The 25,191-nt window shown below is 37.6% G+C and overlaps 1 long non-coding RNA gene across 4 annotated transcripts in view; it reads left to right on the top strand.

The window, feature by feature from the left end:
• The first annotated feature begins 347 nt into the window (after positions 1-347).
• LOC137481965 (uncharacterized) overlaps positions 348-25,191 on the top strand; it is a 243,926-nt gene continuing 219,082 nt past the window's right edge. For all 4 annotated transcript variants that reach the window (XR_011003805.1, XR_011003804.1, XR_011003806.1 and 1 more), the window contains exons 1-3: positions 348-683; positions 1,368-1,446; positions 4,836-4,949. This is a non-coding gene — a long non-coding RNA (uncharacterized lncRNA). The remainder of the gene's footprint in view (positions 684-1,367; positions 1,447-4,835; positions 4,950-25,191) is intronic.

Here is a 25,191-nt window from a genome sequence, read left to right as displayed (position 1 = left end):
GATGCAGAGGCTGAAAAGGATGCAGAGGAATTTCAAGGACCAGTCTTCCCCTTTTTTACTCTTTGAATATGTAGTCTGATCTGCTAGAAAAGGATCTTAGCATTACTGTTAGCATTTGGGTTGGGGTATCATTTGAATTCATAGATCCCCAAAATGAAAATTCATCAATTTTACTATTGGAGAAGTAGTTCTGAACTTGGATGCAACACAAAATTCACACAGTAACACGAGATTGTCTTCTTGGGGCCCATGGGAAGTTTGTTTTTTGAATGACACCTGCTGGAAAGTCTAAAGTGTGTCTGAGAGCTGTGCTGTGGGACAGAGGCACAGCAAGAGCACCTTCTTCTGATGGATGTGGCTGTGATGGGTGAGTACAAACAGAGCTGCCAAGGTGAAGCAGTGTGAGTTGCTAAACAATGTCAAAGATTATGAAACAGCAGACATTTGCAAAGTTTTTTAGAGCAAACTGTGCATTTGACAAGATTTCTTAGCAGTACAAATTCAATTACGTTTATCTTTTTCTTTCATGTTTTTCAAGAAGGTTTAACTTCAGAATACAGAGTTGTGCTGCCTGAATTTACATTGTGCCATGCAAATACAGCAATAAAACCTGGTTTTCTTCCTCTGCAATATTCTCAGTAAGACAGTTGTGAAAAATAGCCTTACTGGAGTAACCAGTATACGTTGTTTCATTAAGTATATTAGTCCCTCCAATTTTACATCAACTGGCAGATTTTCTTTCTTTTTTTGGGGATGGAATTTGAAAACATAATTTTCCTTATTTATTCTTAAATTTTATCTAAATAATGTATGATCTTTTTGATAATAAGGATGTAGGGAAATCATACCCTAAATCATCATGAATTTTCCACACAGAAATTCAGGAGAGTAAAAGATTCTGTTTAGCTTCAGAAATGTATTTTCTATCATCACACTGATCTGCAGACTTACAGCTCTGACCAGTAAATGTAACATACAGATTTTTGTTTGTTTTGGTTTATAGTCTTCCTGCCATGTAGATGGCAGCAGTACTCAAGCCTTGAAATTCAGTCCAGCTTTTTCTTGAGTTTGTTAGAAAAAAACACGTTTAAGAATATTATTGCTGAGACTAAACTAAAAGCCTGATTATTTTAAGGATTGATATTAGTTTAGTAACGTGTCTCTAAAGAAGCTTTTAACTTTGTAATATGAGTGCTTAAAAGACAGTAAGTCATATCTGTCTGTATTAACATAATTGCCACTGTTATTTTTTTCTATTTTTTTTCTTGACGTTTTTCCCTGTGTATTAAATTTCTAGAATTCTTGCTGCACTAGGCTGTGAGACACACAGGATGTTTTTGAAAGTTGAAAATTTTATTTCCTTGCAGAATGACCAGCAGCCCTGGCAGGAAAGCTGTTGACTGCGGACATCCTTGTCAAAGATACAAAGAGGAAGGACAGATAAAGGTAGTGGGATACACAGTGTAGGATTTTGTGCTATGGGTTCCACTAATTGCAGTGCTTTATAGAAAATATCGTGAATTATCTGGAAAAAAAACATTTTCAAGGTCCAATTATCTTTATCTTTGCATAGTGTAGAACTGTCTGCACTGACATTTACTTTGTTTAAGAAGTAGAGATATTTTGAAAGAGAAACAACAAAACTGAGACTCAAAATCAAAGCTGTCTAGTCTTAGTCTCTGCAGCATCAGCTGAAACCTCAGGGAGACTTTGTGAGATCATCTCCAGGCCCTCAGAGATAAAAGCAGGTGTTATACGTGTAACTGTGCACAGAGGGAAAACTAGCACAAGAAAGCATAATGATGTTAGTGCCTTGAACTAGAAAATACTGTTTAAATGCTGGGGGCAAACAGTAGTGTTATAGTGAGCTGTCATACAAAGTAGATCAGCACTAGCTCCCTCAATGCTTCTAAACCAGTAGCAGCTGAAGAGGGAGATGAAATATCCAATGGAGAGCATATTTCATTCCATAGGATCCTGTCTGAGGGTGCATTGGATGGAGGTTTAAGCCACACTGACTTTGAGATCAGCTGAAGTAACTGAGAAAATGGGCAGACTGGAGTGGCACTGAGCCACCCTCATCCAGCTGCCACAGCTGCAGATCTGGGCAGGTCTGTTCTAACCCTCTTCAGAAGCTGGGAGACAAATGGGAACGGATATCCCTCTATGCCCTTGCTGTGTGGTGTGAAATAGAAACCTTGGCACAGGGGATCATCCAGCTGTTTGTCAGGCAGTCTGCAGAGGCCAGGATTCCACATGGGAGGATCTGTCACAGCTTCAAACTGCATTCAGTGGATGGGCTCTGACCAAACAACCCTCTAATGTCTAATGGGGCTGTGACCAAAAACATGGTACAGATGTTGTGATACATGTCTTGGAGTGACAGCACTCCTTAACTACTGCTTCAGGCAAAGGATTTACAAAGGGAAAGCAGAAATTCTTGGCTGATAAAATGTGTGACAAGAGTAAAAGTAGATGAGTGATGAGAAAAGAGCATCAACTGGACACGTGTTGCATCAAAGCACTGGAGTAGGCAGCTTTTGTCTCTCCTACACTTGAGAACAATGCCTCGGACATTGGTAATGGGAAAAGCACTTCTCTTCTTAAATGTCTTCCAGACTAATGCATACTGAGAGCAAATATTTTTTTGCTGCTTTTAGGATATAGTTTGAAGATTTGATGGGTTTTGCTTCTCACTTCATAGCATCCATTAAATCAATCTTAGATTTCATTTCATTGAGCAGATATTTGTCAAAAAAGCTGCTTCAAGTCTCCCAAATCCACTTTTTTCTCCTATATTTACAAAATTATGCTACTGCTTAAGTAGTAAAAAATATCTTTTCACCTTCCCTCTACCTCATTGGTAATATACTCATTGTAGTTATGGGAGAGTTCTATGCATTGCAACCAAGCATACATTTTAGAATTCATATTAGTGCTGATTATTCATAACTTATAATGAAAATATATTTTAAAAGCTCCTAGGAACTTAAAATAACTGTCACCATGTTAGTGTTATCTCTGTGTAGTACATTGGAGCAGTTTTGTAAGGATATATAAAAGATGGTCCTGGCATTTTGTAAGTTAATACAACAGCAAAATTCCGTAATAAAAATGTTGGCAGATTTTCGTTATCTCTGTCCAAACTTACTAGGCTTAAGCAGCAAAATCACCTGAGTAATACAATATAGAAACTCTTATTGCTACCAAACGGGCTTTTCTTAGAGATATTTTTGCAGAATCACTTTTGAGTATAACTGCTCCTTAGGAACTTGAGATTTGCAGCAATAACATTTCAAGCTTTTTAAATAAGGTGATGAACAATTTTAATGAAATGGATACTGAGAAAATATCAGAGAAAACATCACAAGCAAAGACTCATTTCAGGCACACTTTCTTATATTTGTTGCTTTGGTTATATGAAGTGACAGCCCAATGAATCACTGGGTGGTCTTTTGGTCTGACAATTTGGGTATTGTCCAAGCAATTAACAGGCAGGCAGCCAGTTGCAGCAGCCAGTGATTAAATTACAGAGGTTCTTTGGTGGTTTCCATAAAGAAATTTCTGGGAAGAGTTAGATGGATCTACCACCTAGCATATGATGAGCATGTGACCTACTCTGTGTACATGTTTATTTGACTAAATACTTAAGAATATTACTTCACTTGAAAAGAGTCAATATTTGAAAGACACTCCATGCTTTTGGTTTCTTTTGTACTAACCCTGTGTGTGAGGAGAATTTATGATACTGTTGGAGTAAACTTTAAGCTTTGTGTGGGTTTTTGATATCAGATTTTAGAAATGTCTTTCCTCATATCTTTAATCACATCTGACTAACTGCATAAGTGCTTCACAGGTTTCATTCTAGACTTTTCATTTAAAAATGCCTTCTCTTATGTAAGTCCTTTAAGCACATATAATTGGTGTTAAATTTTTGCTTAGCCTATGGAACATGTAGCATCCTGTGTTATCCCTCTTAATCTATAGATGCTAATCTCTGTTCCTGCTATTTTGCTGTTTTTCCTTTGTGTGTGGGAAAAATCTATCACACGTTTTCCAGAATTTTGAGATTTTCTTTCTCCCATGATAGTCAGTGGTTAAACTTCCACAGGGAGAGACCAAGGTAAAAGCAGCAAAAAGGAAAAATAAGAGGAAATATACTCTATTATCTAGAGTAAATATACCAGCATGGTCAAATGATTACACTGGCCTCCAAGCTGCACTCTGATCTTTTATGATAATTCTGAAACGTGCTCTGAAGGTGTGTGTAAATGTCAATACTCTAGGAAGACTGGAAATTTCTGGGAATTTACATAGGATACATAGAGCCATGGCTACAATCCTACAGGTATTGGGTACAGTACCCATGCTGATGGGGGCACTGAGCTCTCATGTTGCATTTTTGATAGGGGTATGGGACTGTAAAAGGAATCTCAGCAACGTTAAGTTTTCTTTAGCATTTAGTCTTTCTCCAGGGGTAATTTTTCTGGATTAGCTGAGAAAGTGCCCTTGCTGCTAGCAGGAGGGAGACGAGGTAGATCTGTATATTTTAATGCTTTTACAGCTTCTGTACTAAAAGACATTGGGAATAGCAGGGAAGCTTGCATGCCTTCCTCAGAGATAGACTCAGCTCCCTTCCACATAAAGGTTTTGCCAAGGTTTTAATAAAAGAAATTCCCACTGTAGATTACTCCTGTGCTTAACCAGTAGTCAGTCCTGGACCACATCCTCCAGCAGCTTTTATTCAGCCAAAGCTGCTTCCAAAAGGGCTCAGGGGCATCACTCGGTCAGCAGCAATCAGTGGGTTAATACAGGCTCACTTCTGCCTCCCTCAGATGTTCAGGAGAAGATAATGAGGCAGGGATAGAGCCGGCAGGTTAATGAGATACCCCAACTGGAAGACAGAAATCTGAGAGGAGAGACTGGGAAGCAGAAGAGGAAGAGAAAATGTGAGTTTCTTTATATTCAGGTGTTACTCACTTGAGAGAATTGCTGGGGCAGGATTGTTTTCCAGTACTATAAAGACCATTTGATCTGTTAGTGCACTGCTGAAATTACCCATCTACCTGGCAAAAGCCATCTGCCTTTTACACTACTGTTAAAATCAATACTGAACTACATTTGAAACTCTGTTATGCTAAAAAAGCAGTGCCCCCCAGCCCCAACCCTAAACAAAACACTAAAATCCAAAGGTTCTCATATTAGGATAAACACTGGAATCCTTCTAACAAATTCTGGTCAGTGCTTGGGTAAGCATTGTTAGAAACATCTGTCATGCATTTAAATATATTCTATTAATAAAATGAATGAGTAGAACTTAGACAAGTATAGAGAGGTAATACAGTAAAACAAATGGCCCTACTACACGCAGCTGTTGTACTGTGCTCTTTTGAATATCGTCATGAAAGCAGCTTACCTTTCAGCTGAGTCTTTTCAATAATCCTGGGCTGTAAATGATGCAGCCATGTAAATAACTCTGATAGTTGCACTTTGACCATATAATGTGAAAAATAGCTTGTTCTCTATAATCACATTGTCAAAAAATTCCTCCTTCCTATCAGTATGCGACCTCCTGCTATAGACAAGCAGAATACAGAACAATCTGCACAGTCTGCAGCGTTCAAGATACTATTCTTGCTGTTATTATCAGCAATGACGATTATCTCTAAATGCTCAACAGTAAATCCAGAGGAATAAATGGGAACATTTTTTCTAAGTGATGTATAACAATACCTGACATTTATATAGCACCTTTCATCTGTAAGAATCCCAAAGTGCTTTACCAAGTCTGCTGGGATCACTTCACCCACCACTGAAATGTAGCTATCTCTACAGTGAAATTCAACTTCTATTCCACACCACTGCCATTGCACAATGGTGTTTTGGAAAAAAGTGACAACTAAGTGAAATGCATTGAACTGTTCTTGTGAAAACTATCATAAAGTCCTCTGTGGCAGTCCATGGCTAAAACTTTGCAGTGGTATCCAAAGTAAAACACAGCAGATACTTCATCCTCCTCTGCCCTCAGACACTTCCTTCCCAGCAAGAGCACTTCTACTTTCTTTCTGTTCTCAGACCTGTCAGTTGAAATGCTACCAATGAATGAAAATCTACTAATGAAATCACACTAGTAAACCTGGGCATCTGGAGTTATCCTTAGAAAGTAAATAATAATGAAAATAAAATGCTTAAAATTTTATAGGATGAAAATGGGTGTAACAAATCTATAACTCTGCTTCTCTGACAGCCTTGTTCTATTGAGCCCAACAAGGGCTCAATGTGAAATTAAGTACTAGTCAATTTTTCCTTATGAGGTATTTATGTTCTTTTCCATGGTTTTAGTACTACAGCTATGTATTTATATGAGCAGGTATGACTCACTATAAGTTGACTATAGAAACAGATGTTATATCTGTACTGGTAAATTAAAGTGAGGTAACATTCTGAGGTATGGGAAATTACATAAATTGTTAAAATGATGGAACAATCTCCATGTTCTTGACCTATAACAACTAATACACTCCTGATGACCATGTCTGATAGGAAATGTCTGAACATGCCCATGCTTTTCTGGGGGCTAAAATAATTTTTCACTCAAACTTACTTTCAGTTCTATTGCCAATTGGCTTTATTGCTAGAAAACTAACTGAAGAACATTGCTATTACAGATATATATATACAAAGGGTGTGCACAGGATGATGGAATATATGTCAAGCATAATATTTGTGCATTCCTGAATGTGATAAAAGTGGATTGAACCCTCTTCAAGAGAAATGCATGTTATGCAATATGAGTAATCTTGAAAGTGCTCTACCGATATTAATCAAATCATGGAGCTGAAAATACATGTTCTTGCTAGAGTTTCGTATTACATTTTCATGTCACAGAAGGATGGGAGCAAGCCCAGCCAGGAGATCTGAGCCCTGCTAAATTTTGGAGAGCTTAGCTCTTGCTGTTGATATAGATTTGATCTCTCCAATTCGGGTTTATGTCTGTAATGTGTCACTTTAAAAAAATCAAGGTCCCATTTGGGTTGACTCCACTGTAGTGTTACTACTTTATCTTATATTTCATCTCCGCTGTGGTCTTGGCTCTTTGGCAAAATGTGAGTTCCTTTTCTTTAAAGCCAGGGGAAGCATGGGACATATGTCACCAGTGAACTACAAAGTGTGTGGGGAAATTAGCTAAGTAGACAGAACCACTTTACTGCTGAGAATAGAGTGGTCTCTGTTCTTTCTCAGCTACAGACAAGAAAGAGAATCACGACTGTTTCTGAAGTCACTGACATTTTGAAACTAAGCTGTTGTATTTCTTAAATAGAACAAATGCAGGTAAATGGATTCATATACCTGGTCATTATATTAAGAGATTAAATGTAGTTTTCCTTCTCTAAAGAAGTTTCATTGTACTTTTGAAATAAACTGTAGAGCGAACCCTAAAGAAACAGCAATAACTATGAATCCACTATGAGATATTCTGAGTGGCATCTTAAGAATGCAGGGTGTGAATAGACTATCAGAGTTTATCCTCCCCATAAATCCAGAAAATCCTGTGGCCAGAGAGACAAAATTATACATGCTTATGATGAATGTCTAGTTTATGAAATTTATATGTGAAGGTGTAAAATATCTCCTATTAGAGATGCTAAATTAAAATGTTTACTAAGTTTTTGAAATGCATTAAAATTCAAATTTGCAGATTTACATTAAGAACATTACATTTATTTGCTGTGGCCCCACTAAAACAGATTCCAAAGTATTTTGAGTCAAGCCTTGTGTACATGTACAGCATGTGTATGTGTAGGCATTTATTTGTATCCACTACTGTATATTCCATATTTAGTCCTATTTTAATAATGAATGTGAAGATTGCAATTATATTAGGAAATGTCAGCTCTAGGACTGCAGAAAGAATGGTTGTGGCAATGTGGCTCTTCCCTCTGCATGTATGTATTGCACACCAGTCTTTATGTGTATTAGCCCATGTGCAACCATAATCAATACTATTGCCTCATCAAACTCTTCTATGCTTTTATATACACACATATGTTTAGAGGTATTTTTAGAGGTGTTTTAAAAATAAATGTGTCTCATTTTGGCCCTGACAATCAGATCACAACAATACAATTGATAGACTTAGCTTCACATTTGAAATGTTAACCTATTATGAGGCAGGTCTTAGCAAACATGCCAAAAAAACAAAATATAGAAGAACCTTACCACTTATTTTCCCTGTCTTCAAAGACTTCATCTTTCAGGCTGAAATTTACAATGCTGCCTTTTTTATTTCCTTATTATTTGACTACTTCATCTTCAGTAAAAGCCATATCCTCCTTAAATTTCCCAAGTTTTTTGCCTTTAGATGACAGACAGTTGCTAATCACATGTATAATACCCTGAGCAAATTTCAGGCCATAGGGGGATAAGATAGCTTCCTGCATATTTTACCGTCTTCCGTCCTTATTTTTCCAGTTTCTGTGACAGTCTGCTTGCATTTATGAATGAATGCTATGATGTGCATTGGCTGTGTTAAGAAGAGAGATCATGTGAATGTTAAGCCTTTAAACATAAATGGTGCATTTTAACTGAGGCTTTCAAATTCACATATACAAAGACAACGTTTACTGTTCTCTCTGCCTGCTTTGAAGCTCTCAGCAAAGAATCTGCTGAGCACACAGAGTCAAATATTATTTATACCAATCCTGGGCAGGTATTTTGCATTTGCCTGGCAGACAGGATAAGGCAGCATCTCTCTGAATGCTGTGCTGGGCTCTGCTGGCGACATCTCTGCTACCCCTGTGCTGCTACCCCTGAGCACAGGGGTATCAGAGCCTTTAGCTATTATAGCAGTGACAAGGGAGCTCCAGGGAGATTATTTTGAGAAGAATCTTCTACTACTTAATCTGGATTCCAAGTTTCCAAGTTTTGGCATATGGATTTTAATCTCTGAGTTGCCTTAACAGAAAGCAAATTCCATAACTTCCTCTGCAAGGTCTGTTTGACTTTGCTGGAGGAAGAAAGCTTGTTCAAAGCCAGCCCAGCAATCATCATTCATCACCCTGTCAGCCATAGCAGATACCAAGGTACCTTCAACAAACCTTCTGCAGTGTAACCCCTAGGTTGGTTATTTTTGTTTCCCACAAAGTTCCAGTAGTCAGAGGACATTTTTGAACTTTATGGGATTTATATTAACTCATAGCAATCTTTGCAAGTTGCCAGAAGGTGTAAAGAAACAAATGATTAACTAGATTCTTCTTAGTAATTTAGAAATATTGATGAGTGCTGGTTCAGGTTGTTGCTACCAGCAGTGCATTGCCTGCAATGCTTGACTCCTGATAAGAAGGAAGTCTTCTAAACTCAACACAATCTTAGTTTTCCTTTTTTCATATTTTAATGTGCAAAATACTTTTGGTGTTGTATCTCTGATAAAATTCATTTTCAGCAGCTGCTGAAATATTTAAATCCTGCCAAAGACAGTCATCAACTGTGAAGTCCTGTGTCTAAAGCAAATGCAGTAGTGTCCTCAAAACTTGTTGTAAACAAAACAATAATTCTCTCTAATAATGAAAAAGTATTTTACTTCATATCTGAGACCATATGAATTAGCTTAAGGACCAGTTAATAGGTTGTCATAACAGCTATGTAAGTTACCTTAAACCAGAGTTAGTCTTATTTTATGGTATGAGGAGAAGTTGAAAAACATTCAGACTTTGTTCAAACACTGTCTTGTGTACAATTCAGGAAAAAGTGCCTATCTGATAACAACAGTACCACGTGCAGCTTTCCCAGAGAAGGCTGTTTACTTAAGGCCTGAAGCAGGGGTCAGTTTTGAAGAAAACTAGACAAGGACGATTTCTTACTTTCCTTAATTAGCAGACAAAGCACAATAATAATAATGATGGGTGGTTGCATTCCAAGCATTTCACTCACCTGAAACACCACAGAGCAATTTATATGTATTTGGTTTTTGCTCTCACCGTAGTATTACACAGCTAGCTGAAATTTCAAAAGAAACCCAAGAAATAAAGCATTCAGGTCTCAGAAAGAGCTATTGAACTGCCTGAACTCTGCTCATTCATCCACAGCAATGCTGGTTTTTTTCTGAGGCACTGTGCTTAGGAATGGGAGGACCACACTCCTGACACTTCCTTGCATTATTCCTCTCTCTCAAATATTGTCACATGCATGGGGCACTTTTTGGAACTATAAATGAGATTCCTTTCTTCTTCTTACCTAGAAAGGCTCTGCAAATCCTTTAGAGCAATTTTGCTCTTTAATCCATCCCACTCCTCCTCTTTTCCCAAGATCTATATCCTCGTATTCCTCTGCCTTTTGCAGCTTTCATTTAGCTCTCTGGATGTCTGAGGAATATGTGAGGTTCTTTCCCCTCTGCTGACTGGGAGATACCAACACAGAACTGACTGCTCCACTGAAGCCTCACCACTGGCTAGAGAGTGATTTTCCTCTGATACCTGCCCCTAATCAGTACATGGTATTAGTAACTAACACTTTGTCCTTAGCCGTTCACTCTCTCTGTGCCCTGTTAGTTCTGAACCACAAATACAACAGGTCAGTGTTTCCTGGTTGGCCTTTTCATGGATAATCAAAATAGCTAACAAATAAAAGGGACCTTTGCTTAGCTCTTGAAAATTTTTTCATATGTGTTTTGGGTTGACGCAAAGTCTTTTTCCCTTGCTTGTAGATCTCTCTAATCAGGATCACATACTCATCCAAATCACTGAAGTACCATCATTGCAAGATCTGGCATTACTGCATTTTTCTGCCATATGTTCAAAAGAAGACAGTTCTGCATCATAAGTTTAGACCTTTATCCTGTAGCTGGACAAGCAGCCCTGGAGGGTATTTGTCTGCTTTTGGGAAGGAACAAAGATTATTTGATGTCCCTAACTCATCTCTTGTCCCATTAAGGCAGAAAGGTGCAGGATTTTAATGTACTCTGCTTTTCAGTATGTGTTTTTTTTTTCCTGCATAAGATGCTAAAATCTTTCCATGGATATTAAACATTTTTATATAGCAAGCTCATGTGTCCATCTGACTCACCCTCTGGTTTTGAGCTGTGGGTCAGTTTTTCCATGCTGCCTTTTGAAAGATGGAGGTATCAGTTGAGCAAACCAGAGCAGGCAGTTTCCTGTAATCATCTATGCCATCATCTGTGCTGGATCATGGCAGCAGCTGATCAATAGAGGAGTATTTAAATATGTTAGAGCCTGAATCTGATATTCTACATGTTTAACTGCATAAACAGATCAATGGGCTGGGATTGATCTCCATTGATATTTGGCAGTTTTCAAATACAATTAAACCACATTTGGAGTATTGAAAGCACTTGAAATAAACAACTGGGCACTATTTATAATTTAAAGAGCTACTCAAAAAATTTAATAGATCAAGTGGTTGTTTCAACAATGCCAGTGTCAAGGGAAAACTTGAAATCCATATGCTGTATATAAATAGCAAACTGAAATTGATGGCAAACTGAAGTTCGATGTGTTCTTTAGCACATATTACTATACACAAATATTTCTGTATTTATGAGGTAAGGATATGCAATTAAATTGTCATTAACAGATATAGATGAATGATTATGCCTGAGCAGAATCTGGGACTGGAATTATTGGACATGCTGCTGATAAAATGGCAACCTTACCTTTCTCACATCCCTAAAACAGTGGAATTCAAGAGTTACCCAGCCAGTTTTTGCTGATCCCTGTTGGCCATATTGTCCCTGTGTCTGACAGGGTTCCAGCAATTCCCTGGATTGCCTGTATGCTGACACCTGGCATCTCCATTGCTCCTTTTGAGAGCCTGGCACCATCATCTGTTTAGACTACCATCAAAACCTGTTTTCTCAGTCTGGGAATGTCCTTGGGTTACCTTTGAGGGTAATGTCATTGTCACCACAAGGACACATCAGATAGCTAAAGGCTGCTCAGAGTGTTTGACTCATTGACATGCACAATACTGGTGGTCATAGAAAGAACCAGTGTCCACAAGTTTCAAGACTGGCCAGTTCAAGGGAACCACACCAAAGCTGACCAGAAAAACAGTCATTTGGGAAATGAGATTTATTTGCCATTCTGGTTTCCCTCTGGCCAGTTTTACACAGCAATACAGGTGCAGTTGTAATGTAACCTATTGAGAGAGCTGAGGTCCTAGTCCAGAATATACAAGGTAGTTAGTAGGGTTACTTTCTAGAAAATTCTTTGCAAAGAGAGGCTTATGGTTCAAATCAATTTGAAATACATAAAGGAAACATGGATCTTTAAGACTACCTTCAGCTATAAACTCAGAGCACTGCTGTAAACCCCAGGTTCTGTAAAGACATAGACTTGATTCATTACAAGGACACTGAATGTCAGCTCAGCAGTACATTTACCAGACACCTCCAGTGTGGTCATGGGGAAATGTAATTTTGCACTTTTACTGACAACATTCTGAAACACAGCTAAACAGTATCAATGTGATTTTCTTTCACAGGCATTTTAAAAACAATCCCCTATGTTTTTACTAAGGTCCGTATCCTGAAAAGTTAGGAAAGTGATTTCCATGTGTATCCTTTGCTTGATCCAGTGCCAGTGTGAAAAATCAAGGCTTTACTGGTGATATGGATTGTGAAGAGGAAAATATAGCAAGTTCCTTTTGCACAGGAAGGAACAGCACGTTTAACAGTTTAATAGCACAAAGAGAGTCGGGCTTCCCAGTGTAGGTGTGTCAGAGTTGGGACACTGCAAACCTTGACTCTTCAAACTTTCCCAAACCCCTTCCAGCTTCAGGAAGGCTCTGAATGTGCATAGGAGTGTGCACCCTTCTCCTGAAAGTATGCACATATCATTCCCAAGGGACCTGCTTTTTCTGTTTATGGTATCAGCAATGCTTTCACCTGAGTGGCTCCTGCAGGGTGAGATTCAGAGCTTGTATTCAGTATTCAACTCTGCATTGTTCCAATAGCCATGGTACATTCTGGTTCCAGTCTGTGCTGCACAGAGCAGCACAGTGAAAACTGTACAGCAGAAATACTTTGGCTTTTTACCTGAAGAGACATGGTGATGACTTATAGTACACCCTGAACAATTTTTCTTCTCTGTGCTTTATCTGGACCAATAAATGCTTATGCTTCTGGATGCAGGAAGAGCTGTTTGTTCTCCTCAGCTGACAACCCATTAAAAAGAAAATAAAGTAAACATATCAGAATTAGTCCCCTAAAGCTTCCATCAAGCCTTCTGCCATGAGCACTTTGCTGCTGTTTTTGTTTTTTTCCATTGCCAGCTTTTGGCACTCAGGGGCAATCTATCTTTGGGATAGAGAATAGACTCACTCTCCTTCCCCAGGATGTATGATCCAAGAGCTAAAAATAGAGGCTATCCAGAACGATATCAGAGGGCTGCATAACAAATAAGTAGCCAAAATTGTTGAAAAAATATTTTTTGGGTGTCAAGCAGTACAATTCCCTTAAGAAAAATTACAAAACCTTACAGGAAGCAGTTATGAGCTAACTAATTAAAAGTTATTTTCTTACCTCTTGCAGTAGTGGTCAGTTTAAATACTGAACCTGTGGCAATTTCTCAGAGGAAATACCTGAATTTTGATGATATTTCCTAAAAACAGGATTCAAGTTTTATTGTTCACCATCAGAAGGTAGAGAAGAAACAATCATCACCAGAACAAAAGAAAAAAAAATCCACAAGGTGCCATTTCACCTAAATTTTTCCATAAGGACTGTCAAGCACTGGGCTTTAGGACGTACTGGAAATGCAAACTCTTAACAGCTTTCAGGCCAGCCCTTGTTTTCAGCTGATCATTACCAGTTCTGACCTTTTAAATCTTCTGCTGCTAAGGGAGAATCTGGTCTTTACAGAAAAGCTGTTCTGTATTCCATTCATAGACAATGGAGAACTTAACTATATTTACTGGTATTTAACATATGGAGCATATTTCCCTGGAAGGTAGATGAAATCTCCTGCATTTAAGATCAAATCAATTTGAATTTAAGGTCACATTTGCAGAAGTCAATGTTCTGTAAAATCAAAGAAGAGCTTAATTCAACTATTTTTTCTTTGTCAATCAGCTGCATAGTTTTACACAGTGGAGTTGTGCAAGCCTTTCTCCTGAAAAAATCCTTGCACACACAAAGATTCAGACACAAAGCTTCAGCAGGACTTGGATCTTCCTCACCTGAGTGGAGCTGTGGGTGTTCAGGTCCAAGACAAGCTTCCTGTTTGTAATTCTTACTCCCACAAATAGTGTTGGTCATATTGCTAAGACTCCTCAGGCAAGTATGTCACCTTCTTAAAGGAAGGCTCTCAGGACCAAACCTCTTTTCTTCTGATGAGATGTATCCAATCTGGCACATCTAATTCATGTGATTCCAGGACTAAATGGAGAAAATAGGCTGATGTGATTTCAAGGTGAAAGTGTGTGTATCTTCATTCATAAGCAAGTGCTGCTACTTCAAAGGGGAAGAGATTTGCAGGAATCAATGATCTGCAATATCTTTTTGCTTAAAGTGTAATTGCCATCCAAGAGCAATGAGGGATTTTGCTGCTGCAGAGGTCTGGGAAACACAAGCCCAAAATACGACTTTCTGGTTGGGAGATTTCTAATATTGGAACATTGTCTTTGAATGCTACTAACCCACAGCCTTTTCCCCTGGAAATTTAAACAGCAGAGGAGAGAATAGGAGCTGTCGTTGATTTCTCCTGCTTTCCCTAAGAATATCTGATACAGCAGGTCTGAAAATGGCATTTATGTTCTTAATAAAAAGATTTTTGTCTTTATTTTTAAATGAAAATATTGATTACTTAGCCTTGATGAAATAATGAATATAGTCAAAGGGCAGTAGGAAAAAAAAAAAAAAGAAAAAGCAGTATTAATTGCTCCCTTGTGGCAGAAAAGAAGATTTTATTTAATTTTTTAACATAATGGATACAACAGCTGAAAAAGTGTGTAGAAAAGTGGGGGATATTCAGAAATGCTTATTTAATGGATTCTTAATTTACATTATTCACAGTCCACATGGGATGGTCAATTGAAATACATCTAGCAGTATTCTCTTCTGATGAAAATTTGCCAGCTATTTAGCCAATGCTTTTGAATGATAAAATAGAAGAGGAAAAACTACTATTATCACAAATTTCAGGAAAAGTTAACAGAAGTATCTTTCTGGTTGCTGTTATTTAGACTTGGGTAAACACATAGCAAACTATAAATGTCTCTTTATATTTCATTTTACTTTGTTGTTGAGGCTTTTTACTAGTTAAAATAACTTTTTATATAAGGGAAACCCCTGTTTGAATACATTTTGGTAAGATGTCTTGATAAACATTTTTGAAAAATATCTTGCTATCTTCAAATAATATTTGAATGAAATAATGAGAAATTTTGAAAGGAAAGGGGGAGGGATTTTTTTCCTGTATGATATGCCATGTATTTGTAAACATTTCCAAGCCAAGCCTTCTTCATTGCTTGGTGTGCCACATCTTTCACAAAAGGATTCCACTTCTATTCACAGTAGCCATTCTTAAGGTAGCATTCATATGAAATCTTCTCTCAATTGCTGAGTTGACAATCCACTCCTCCCTTATCTGTGGTGGCTGGGATTTGTGTCTCTGCTCCCATGCAGACTCTCAGGACAAATTCACCTCTGATGTAAATGTGCTCAGTTCCATTGAAGTCAGATGAGTTGCTTTCTCTTGCACCAAGGCTTAATTTGATCCTCGATGTTCAGGTCACTAAGCTATCCCCTCTGGCCTAGCAATTCTCCCATTGAAAAATTACTTTCTGACTGTAAATGCCAATAGTCTTTTTACTCTGGAAGCTGAAGAAGTAGTAAGTGCATGTAAGGGTTTCATGAAGTGCTTCAACAGCCCATTGCATCCTGGATGTGTCTCTTACCTTTCAAATGAAGAAAAGGAAGTCTGGGTGAATGAAAGATTGCTGTATTTTTGTGACTGCTGGATCAAAACCAAAATAGTTTGGACCTTTAGAGATGAGTAAGATCTTTGTAACTCGGTTCCCTACAGGACTCAAACTCAGTTCCCTACAGGACTCATTCAGCTCTGAATCAACAGAACTTGAAGCCCTCTGACATACAGATTGACCTGAGGGGGAAGAGAGAAAGAAGGATGTAATTGTGCCAATTAATCTGGAAAGGCATCTGAGAGAATAATGTCTTTAAAGAAAGCCTGGTAATGATCTTGGTTAGATTAGAGTAAATCTAGAGCAATGTCACTAAAATCAAAATATCATCCTGTACTCGTTGGTTATAACCTGGATCAGAATTTGGCCTGGAATTGATTGCTCATCCTGGACTAGCACCTCTCAAAGAAAAATATAGATGGTTGTAATTAATACCAAATATTAAATAAAATAGCAAATATTTTCAATTCCATAGTTAGAAGACCCAATAAATATACAATGCTGTTCTACTATTTTTGCATTTTGCTATAAAACCCACAATGTATTTTGAGCAGGGATTTTGTGTCGTGCCTGTCAGGAACGGAACCAGAACTGGTAATATCTACAGGTCTGAGTAATAGGTTTATTCTAAGACCTGTTATATTCCACAGAGGAATCAGGACATCAGGGAGCCCTGGTAGCATCTTGAAAGGAGACAACGAGCCATCTATAATTTTGATGTATTTTACATTAAAATAGTAGCAAATCTGGGAAATAAGAAAAATGTAGAGCAGAAGTATGTTCTCCTTCCCGAGAAGTCAAGACATTTGTAGGTCCTAAGGAGCTCTACAGCTAGAAGTAGTAGGAGTTGTCCTATGCTGCTCCCTTTGTCCATGTCCCCTGTCCTACGGAGGCAGAAGCAGAGCCAACCTGTTTGCTGGCTCCTGCCATTGTAGGGGCTGGCAGCCAAGGAGAGAAGTGAAGAATCCAGGCTTTGTGTGTACCTACACACTGAGGAACACCAGCAGGTGCCTCTTTTATTCCCACTTCCTGATGCAGGATTTACTGGGCATACTGGAAGACACACTGACAAAAAAGCCACTGTTAACACATTATTTAAATAATCCCTGATTAACTAGTGAAATTATAATTTTAGGAAGTATCGAGTGAATTGGAAAGTGTGGAGTTCTGCTGAAACATGATATTGATTTGATGCTTTTTAATTTGTTAGAGATTGTAACTAGCAATTCCATTCACCTATTTACTCATCCCAAATTATTTATTATTGACTAGAAATAGGTCTGGATGAAAGTTGTTAATACAGAAGAGCCAGGATCTGCCCAGACCTGAACAGGGGAATGAATGGTTGGAGGTGAACCTAAAACAGATCTGACTTGTAGTCAAGGCTGTTTAGTTCCATGTTTTCAAGCCTCTCCATTCCCTAATTTGCATGTTGCTGTCTCTTGGAATAGCCTCCACATGTATAATTGTTAATGTAAAATGTAAATCAGCACACAATGTCTTAGCCTGAGCCCCAAGACACTTCCAGCACTCTAGCAGCAATGATAGCCATTGATGGAAATGTTAGAAAAAGAAGGCAGAGCAACTAGCTTTTTTTTTTTTTCTTTCACTTCTTTTGAAATGATAGTAAGCTTTTCAATCAGAGATTATGCTCTGCTGTAGTGAAAAGGTTTGTGAGTCCTAGCTTTTTGTCTGTCTTTGGCTTGATCACTTGCATGGATTCAATTGCTTCATTGGCAAGGGTTTTAACACAAAATGCTGTAATCACAATTTTCCCTTCTCAGCATTGAGGATTAGTCCTAACTGTCCAAATCAAAGCCTGCTGGAATGGTACAAATCTTTGTAGACTCAGTGGCTGCTGCCATTGTTTCTCTGATTCTGCTAGACACAATGAGACATTAGGTCTGGATTTTAATCCACCTCTTTTCTTAGGAAGATGCAGTTGGGAGACTTAAGATCTGGTCCTGTAACTTCTGTTTCACATGAGCAATCTCACTGCAGATTAAAGACTAATCATAGAAGGATTTGGAGGATTGGGCCCTTTGATTTCTCTTCATGTTAAGGCTCCTTTATCTGGATCATCCCGTTGATTATCCTTCTCCATCTTTTGCATATGGCTTTAGAAGTAATTAGAAGGAAATAAGATTTTCTGACTTTAACTTAATCAGTAATATGTGTACTTTGAAAAGTTACATTTTTACATGACAGAGAATGCATCATCCAAAAGCAAATATCTCCAAGGTATTTCGACTCGCTTCTAACTGACAGCTGGACATTAACACAACTGTGTGGCTGCTCTTTGTTCTGACTCACAAGCACTGTGAATGTTTGATAAATGTTACCTTTTTAATTCTTGATAACATTATGAAAATGTTAAGAAATGTTACAGCAGATAACCTTCCTAGACCAAACTGCAGCATTAACCATGTGAAGTTAATAACTGACTACAGGACATTGACTTAATTTACCTTTAAAAAAAGTTTTGCTCACACTGCTCAAACTTTCCCTTCATTTTTATCTCCCTTTCTCCAAGGCCACAGATAAGATTTTTCTCTTACTTGCTTGCAGGTCAGTTTTCCACGACACTCAGGTCTGCCTACAACCAAAACCAAATATTTATGGGTATGTGGGTATGAAACACCAAAATGATAAATGTATGATAATACACCAGAATGAAAGATTTCAAGACAATAATGTTTGCTGTCTGAGCTGGACATTTACTTAGTCTGTGTAGACAGGAGCAGGTACTTTGATATAAATCAGATGAAGTGTTTTTGAATGAATAAGTCTATACTGTGAAGTATGACTTCAGGGATCAGGACATACAGGCACACAGGTGTCATTTTGCAATGAAAGCTGCTAATGCTTTCTGTGCATGTCTAAAAACACTTTGTTTCAAGGTTGTGCTTCTGAGGATATAGCTCTGCAGGTTTCTTTTAAAGAATGAAGTGCTAAATAATGGATTAAAGGCTAAAAAAGGATTTGAAAGGTCTTCACTGTATTTTTAGCACATTTCAGTTATACTTTTTACTCCTTAGACACACTCTTCCAGATTGTATTTAAATTTGAAGCATGTCATGACATTGCACATTCTTAGAATGATCAGATAGACTTGGAAAATTTAATGTTTAACCTTCATCAATTATTACACACGCTAGTCACCTAAGTAAGCAGATGCTTTATTTTAAGTATTTAGGGCTCACACTAGTTTTATTCTTAAACATTTTGCCAAATCAAGGACGTAGTGCACGTTCATGCAATTCACAATAAGTCCTTCAGAAAATATAAATATATGCTTTGTTTTATGCAGTTTAGTGAAGAATATAATTACCAGAGTGTTTAAATTAGATGTTTTTGCTGCCTGAAAACCCAAGTAGAAAGTCCCTTCCTCACTTTTATCATTAATAAGAACACAAATTAGGTCCTTTCTCTGACTACCTCTCACAAGAATTCTCATGGGAATCTGGCAGCCAAAGCACCAGTTTCACTTGTGTTGAGGGGAAACAGATGCTTCTCTTAAAGAAACTATTGGCAAAGGTATGTCAGGAAAAGCTACACTTTAAAGTGACTACAATCTGGTGCTGTCATTTCTTTTTCATATCCTGATATATAATCATCCCAGTTTACACCACCCTACATAATCATACTACTTCGGACATATTTGGAGGGGGTAGTTTGAGGGCGTGAGTCAAGGACAACCAAGGAAAATGACTCCTTATTATTCCCCTGTGCACTCTACCAAACAGCACTTAATTGGTGCTAAACACCAAGAGGCCAGTTTGCTGATGCCTTTCTTCAAGGACCCCAACTCATTTGATGATCTGATGTCACTAATTTTGCTCTTGGATCACACATAAATTCCTAGGAATGCATAACCTACTCCATTTTCAAAGGTAAAAACCAGTTACATCCAGCTGCAGATGTTAAAGCAACTGGTTAATAGGAATGATCTTTCAGGATTTAGCAGTAGGAACAGTAGCAAAGTCCAGAATCATCAACAAAAACTATGTGAGATGGATTAGCCCTAATTTTCTTCTTTGTTCCCTTTCTGTCTTAAGACAAGCCTTATTACACTAATTTTTCAGATTGTTCTGTAAGCCCACTGCCATTCTTGAAGCATGATGTGAATGGCATCATCTCTCTTTAAATTTTGTGAAGTTCAAGGTACAACAGAAGTGGAAGAGCAGAGATGATTATTATTTTATGCCCTAGAAATTATTTACTCTCAATTACCACCAGGGTTTGAAGGATTCTGTCACATTTACATATCTTCAATTAATTAAAATTAGTGTTGGTATGTATTGCTATTTCCAGTGTTGCAGTCCTTAACCTTTGCAGCTGTAGTTTCTTGATTTTTACTTGACAACATTGAAGATTCAACCTGATACATGAAACTACATGTTTTTTTTACAGAATTCTGTTTTACCTTGTATATACTATTATGGCATCACTGAAGCTGTGCTTAACTGTGGTGACCTGTTATATCTGTTGAAGTGAACATCAAAAGACCATTTAATCACTTGTAATGTTTTTTTCCTTGCCTGGGCCAGTGTTTTGTAAGGGTAGAGTTCTGCTAATGCACACTTCTGCCGGGAAGCTTCCCAAGGTGGGGCACAAGAGATGCTAAGTGGCAGAAGGAGGATGAGCAGAAGCCATTAACATTTCCCCAGCAAGGTCAAATTTGATGTTTCCTTTGTTTGTAATATCCAAATTAAGAAGATGCTTCTCTGCTCTGAGTGTTGCCTCTACATAAACATACTCCTGGGTAATCTCAGGCTGGTCACTTCTCCTCACCATTAGCCACCCATTAACAAGCTGATTGAAAAGGGGCCAGCACAGCTTACACAAAGCGCTGACTATTTTCCAGGAAGACCAAATTTCTCATCAGATTCATCAACACTTCCGACTATCAATAAACAAAAAAAAAAAAAAACGTTCTCGTTCTGAAAGGCTATGATCACAAGAAAACCTTTGCGTTCTTTCTTATATTTTTTTTTTTTATTGAAAACATGTTGGGGGAAAAAAAGGTGTTATCTTGCTCTTTTTTTTTTTCCCTGAAGCCAGTATTACCAGCCATTTTACTTGTACTTTACTATTATTATCTAGGTGATGGCTGTGACATGTTGATCATATATGGCAGTGAGAAAATTGATTTCCCTCAACAGAAATGCTTCCAATTTTCCCTGAGCCATAATTTTATGTCCACAACAAAATAAAAGGGTCATTTTCCTTAAGATGAGGGAATTGAAATCTTTGATAAAAGCCATAGTAAATGTTGTACTTTTGATTGCGGAAACTGCAGTTTTCACAAACATCTCCCTGTCTGCTTTGTGTGTGTGTGTGTTTCTGGGTGAGAAAAGGAGAGAGAAAGGAGGCAAAAAGCAGCTTTTGGAAAGACTGAAGTTGCTTTAAGTTCTGCAAATCTACAGATTCTTCCTGGACACAACTGTTTGTTTTCTCAGTGAAAATTTAGGGCTCTCTCTTTAGGTTTCAGTCAGGCTTCTCCTTTTCAAACATTACTCTAGGTAAAGACTGTTTCTGTGTATGACTGCGTAATTTTCTTGCGTGAGTTTGAAAAATCAGGGAAAAAATTTGGGAATTATTTATATAACTAAAATTACAAAAATGGGCATTTCCTAAGAGAGTATATTCACAGTAGACCCCCAAAAAAGTAAATAAGCTTTTTTTTTCCTCCCTTAAAGAAGGATTTTTTCTATTGTTTGGTGGGTTTTTTTTTGAGGTTTTGGGGTTTATTTTATTTCTTTATTTTTGTTTTTTTGGGATTTTGTTTGGGGTTTTGGTATTTTTGTTTGTTTGTTGTTATTTTTTTTAAAGAGGATCACTTTAACCCTTAAAAAGTCCTGTAGTTGTGTTTATTAAATTACCACTTCAGGGAAAATACAGAAACTATTGGCTAATGAGAAAATCTACTTAAAACTTACTCTTCCTTTTGAAAATTATTTAAATATATGACAGACATTTTATATTTTTTTTTGTTTTGACTCTCTACAATATCAAGTATGGAAGGTCTGGGAAGTTGACTTGGCAATCCACAAGCAGAGTTTTTCATTTAAATTGCTTTTGTTCAATAGTCAGAAAGAAATCTATGCTGAATCCTTGAATATTCAGGAAATTTGAAAACTGACCTTTTGGTACTTCTCTGCATTGATCTTTTATGTCCATAGTCCCATGTGTGAGTGTAATGCATGTGATAATGTCTCGCTAGAAGTTTTTGCCTCTATCAAACTACACTCTTTGATATCTCACTTCTACAAGATGAAAGACTCCCATAATTGGCCTCATCTCAGTTTGGTCTGTGGAGTGGCCAGGGAATTGTGCCCAATCAAAGTTGTGTTTCCAGAATTTACAGTGAAGGAGACAAGGAGCTAGAGACAAAGCATGAACACTCTTTTCCCTAGGAGTCTGATCTAAGTCTGATACCTGAAGACAGACATAAAGAATAGCTGTTATTTTGACAGAAATACAGAGTCAGGTAAATAAGAAGTTTTCTCTTACTTTCATAGAAGTGAGACAGAGTTTATTCCGTTTCATGGCTTGATGGTTTATCCTTGGCTGCATTTCCTCATACATGGCTTTTTTTCCTGACTTTTCTTTGCCTATAAATAGGGAAATGTTGCAGGAACTCAGCACTTAAGGAATACGGGAGTGCAAAGTTTAAGATGCTGAGATGATGTGAACAGCAAAAGAGAGTAGTGATTTAGAAGTGCCTTGCATGTTATGTATATATTGTTCACAACCAGCAGAAGATGTGTATTTGACAGAAGAGTTAATCTTGTGATCTCTTTGCTTATTTCATCTGTACTCAAGAGAGGAGAGAGATGGAGGTCGGTTCAGATGCATGGGTTCTGACTGTTTCACCAGGGACATAAACAGAAGGCAGAAAGTCATGAAACAAGGATAATGTTGAAAAAAAATCACAAGAGCTTCTTCTGAGACAGTAATTTTCCCAAAGCCAAGAAAAGTATTTCTTCCCTTTTTACTTGGAAGGTATTTTTTATTAATACCATAATCATAAAACCATCATTCTAATATTTACTTTTAACCTCAGTGGATTAGATTGCAGCGAAAAGGCAGCCATGCCTTTTGCACAGCTGATGTTTGAAGGGCTTAGTTATAATAGGAATTTTGCATTTTTTCTCTGGATGGTACATGAGGGAATAGATTGGGCAAATTTTCTGAGGTTGCTGCTGACTTTTTTTAATTGAGGTACAGCACAGAAGTTCCCCTGTGCGTGATATTCACAGGCAGAACTAACGTCAAGGGAAGTACATCTTGAGAACAAAAGGACTTCTGCACTTTGCTTAGAAGTGTTGGAAAAAAGTCACCCACAAAAGTGGAAAGAATATCCACAATAAAAAGCAAGATCTACTTTCTAGTGGAGTGAGTGAGAGGTAGACAGATTTATTATGACATTATGTCTCATCAGATAGAACCAGCTCTGTAGCATAAAAAGAACTTGAGAGACAGAAACAGATGCTAGAATGAGGCTTTTCTTTTTCTTCCTGGAATAGACACACTTTTGTGTTCTTGACATTAATATTAATTCAGAAAATAGTATAAGAATTAAAAAGTTTGGCTCTGAGGTGACATTGATACCAGGAGTGACTTTATTGGTGCCTTTTGCTGTACACTCTCAGCGAAAGAAGGAACTTAAATACACTGAAATTCCTGGACAGCCAATACCTGGTTTGGTCTTGGAGACTGACAGCCATGTTTTACATGCACTGTGTTTTGCAAACCTTTGTTAAGTGTTTGGAATTGTGAATTGGGGTTTATGGAACACTGGGGACAATCATCCTCTACAGCTGAGAGTGGATGATGGGAAATGGGATAGCAAAGAGGAGCTGTGTCTGCTGGGATGCTGAAATTACAAGAAAAAAAAAAAGTACATGGGAGCTAGACGTGCTTGGAAACCTTAGGGGTGTGTGGTTATGCATCATACACACTCCCTGTGCTCCTATTCCCAGAACTTCTCTAGGGAGGCTCCTCAGCATCTTATATTGCTGTATAAATGCAAAACCATTTTGGGGCAGCAGTATGTAGCATTGTGCAGTTGTTCTCAGGACTGAGTAGGGCAAGTTCTACCAGGAGTTGCATCTGAGCAATTCTGTTCACTTCAGAGAGCTCACCAGTAACTGAAAGGAACCTGGACCATCTCGGGCATGCAAATCAATAAGCATGTTTGTGATCCAGTTGGTGTCTGGCTCGTTATCAGAGCATTTCCACATGAAACAATTTCTTAGAGATTTTTCAAAAAGACAGGAAATGCAGTTGTTAAAGTGCAACTCTTCAGGATTCCTTGGAGCACTAGAGCCTACTCAGTTTCACCCAGCAGGCAGGTTTTAAAGAAAAAAAGCAGATGAAAATGTACCTTATTAAACAATAACACTACTATTGCGTATTCCTAATTCTCAAATTTATCACCTTAAATCACCTAGATTCCAAGTTTGTTGGACCAAATTCCAACAGCTCTTACAGGAGGAAAATTTCAAGTAGCAAATGTTTTTCAAAAGGCATTGTTTCCTTGAATAAAACTGAGATATAAATAACTGGTATTCATAGTCAAAGTGGGACAAAATGCATTGAAAAAAAAAAAAGTCTGAATTGAAAGGGTAAGAAACTGACATTCTGGAAAAATAAAAACCATTTTGATACATCCTCATGCAAAAAATACTTGTGAAAGTGCTGCTTTACAATACCTGAGTGCACATTCTATACTATGTCTGTAAAGGAAGGTAAAAATATTTGCCATTGCCATCCTTAACATTTGTCTGTTATTTTCCTTAGGGAATCTGCATTCTCTAATCATTGATCGTTTCTATGAGACTAGAGTTATTTGTCCTTTCTTTTCCTTTCCTTTATATTTCCCTGAATCTCTACATATTTACAATTTGTTAGATCCTACTTTTTTCTCTCTGATACTTTTTCCATCATCAAAAATGCTACTTCTTAAGGATCAAATCCACACCTGATAATTTATCACCTGATGGTGATAATTTGAGAATCCCACAAGGAGACACGGATGATGCTGCCTCACTAACATCTGCAGATATTTTCATGTTTTCAAGAATGGTAAAAAATTAAGTCCTCAAAATCAAACACAGAATATGCAATACTCTAAGACCCACCCAACAGGGTTGCTTATGAAGATTTGAGACTTACTAAAATATAGATCATCCAAGTCAGAATCAAGGAACAAAACTGTTCCTATTTTATGCTCAGTTGTTCTAGATG

This window comes from Anomalospiza imberbis, chromosome 13 (genome assembly GCF_031753505.1).
Source record: "Anomalospiza imberbis isolate Cuckoo-Finch-1a 21T00152 chromosome 13, ASM3175350v1, whole genome shotgun sequence".
Lineage (NCBI taxonomy): Eukaryota > Metazoa > Chordata > Aves > Passeriformes > Viduidae > Anomalospiza > Anomalospiza imberbis.
The sequence above is the reverse complement of the archived record's forward strand: the minus strand, read 5'-3'. Positions and strand labels throughout refer to the sequence as shown.